The sequence below is a fragment of the Elephantulus edwardii genome, unplaced genomic scaffold (genome assembly GCF_000299155.1).
Source record: "Elephantulus edwardii isolate Elephantulus edwardi_28Jun2011 unplaced genomic scaffold, EleEdw1.0 scaffold00058, whole genome shotgun sequence".
Lineage (NCBI taxonomy): Eukaryota > Metazoa > Chordata > Mammalia > Macroscelidea > Macroscelididae > Elephantulus > Elephantulus edwardii.
Window position 1 is genome coordinate 249780 of NW_006399808.1, and position 1957 is coordinate 251736.

General features: G+C 43.9%; 1 pseudogene; it reads right to left on the bottom strand.

The window, feature by feature from the left end:
- Positions 1 to 207: 207 nt before the first annotated feature.
- LOC102845021 lies at positions 208 to 1788 on the bottom strand (annotated as a pseudogene).
- Between the last annotated feature and the right edge of the window lie 169 nt (positions 1789 to 1957).

Below are 1957 nucleotides of genomic sequence, written 5' to 3' on the forward strand. Positions count from 1 at the left end.
TGTCCAAAATGCACACTCAGTTGGGGGGGGGGGGTGATCCACATGCACAGTATGGAGGTAAACTGCCCCCTCCCAGTGAAGAACCAATGATAAGTCGTTGTGAATCAGGAGGGGTCCCAGTTGCGGGCATAAGTACATTGATATCTTCCATTATTTGAGAGAAAGAATTGCTCGTGGTGGTATTCCTCATGTCACCTGCACCAGGTCTTACATCTGTCCATTTCTTATGACTGAAGGAGGAATTGAGAAGAAGTACCCAGCTCTTACTCCTTCCATGGCTACAGACGGCTGGCCGTCAAATGCATGCAGCAACACCTTGTCAGCACCTTGCTCTTTTTAAGAGGTTGATGGTGGGTCTTCCAGCTGAATGTGAGTGAACATTTTGATTTGGAAAAAAAAAATTCCCTGTACTTATGTCTGAAAATATTATAGTAAAATCTATAGATGCTAGAACCTATCTACAGCAACAATTTGTCAGAAAAGAGAACTCAAACATCTTTCACTAATAAAGAGATGTAAGAAGGTGGCAATACTGTATGTATGCTTTCCAAAGTAGAAAACTTACACTGCTGTTGTCTATGCCATTAAGCCAGAAGTGACTCATAGCTGACCCTTCCAGCAGGTGTTCAGAGGCAATAGATTGAACAGGAGAATACCTGTATTTCTCCTGCAGAGCAACTGATGGATTCACACTGCCTGCCTTCAGAAAGTTGGCAGTGCAGCTCCTTACACTGGGTCACCAGACATCCCACGTATGAGAAAACTTAGGAGACCTGCAGTCAAAGTGAGTCTGGCTCTCATGGATTTCACCGTCATTTTGTTCTGAATTAATTCAGAGAAGAAAAAGAAAAGTACAGCTCCTTTTCAGGAGGATCTCTTTTGGTCATGTCTTAATTTGCTCCATAGTTATTAAAATAAAAAGTTGACTAAGCTACAAAGGCAAATTTAGTCTTTTGGCTGATTAGAATTGTCTTTGTTCTTCTTTCTTCTCATCAGTATTGGCAAATCGAGGAGAAAAATCTAACCCGACCTCTCCAATCGCCAATATCTGATCCTTATAATTCTCAGTAATGGGCAAAGTATCATCCAAATCCTTTAATATGACACTTCTTTGATCTTCTGGTAGTCCTTGAATTTGGTGAACACGCAAGCACGGCAGGATACATCCAGAGTACCTTTCTGAAAGCTTCATAATCTTTTCAAATTTTCCTGAATGTTCAGCAACTGACCCAAGGGCCACAACATTGGCCTCCTTGGCTTTCTCCAATACATCATCCAGATCGTGATCAAAGTCGGGGGCAGAAAGGTGGCAATGACAGTCCACGAGAACCAGTCCCGCTGCCCCAAAACTGATGTTAAAAAAATAAGTCTCTGGTTATTAAAGAAGTAAAACACCATCCCCATGCTTTCGCTTTTTAAATAACTGGTTGTCATCAATTCCTAGTGACCAGCAGAACTTGTTGTCGTTTGGTATCGTGGAGTCAGAACCGGACCACAGCTGACCCTCCAGTGGGTTTTCTGAGGCAGTAAACCGCACTGGAGGAAACTGCCCATCTTTCTCCTCAGGAGCAGTTGGTGGATCTGAACCGCGATGGCAAAGCAATTCCTTACCACCAACCCATCAGAGCTCTCTCCAGAAGTTTTAAAAGGCTGTAAATCGTACAAGAGGAAACTGCTCATTGTTCTCCGGCAGAGCTACTGAATTCCAATCGCCAGAAAGACTCGTTTCAGGGGTAGCATCACATGAACTACGCCACCCGCGCTTCCTAGGGCCCAGGAAAGGGTCATTCAAGGGAGAGATCCTCCCTCCTACAACATGCTCCTCAGAGCGGAGCCTAGCAATCAAGATTCTGAGATCTCTATTCCCAGTAGTGGAATTGCTGGGTCAAATGGTATCTCTATTTGCAACTTTTTGAGAAAGCGCCATACTGCTTTCCACAGGGGTTGCACCATTTTA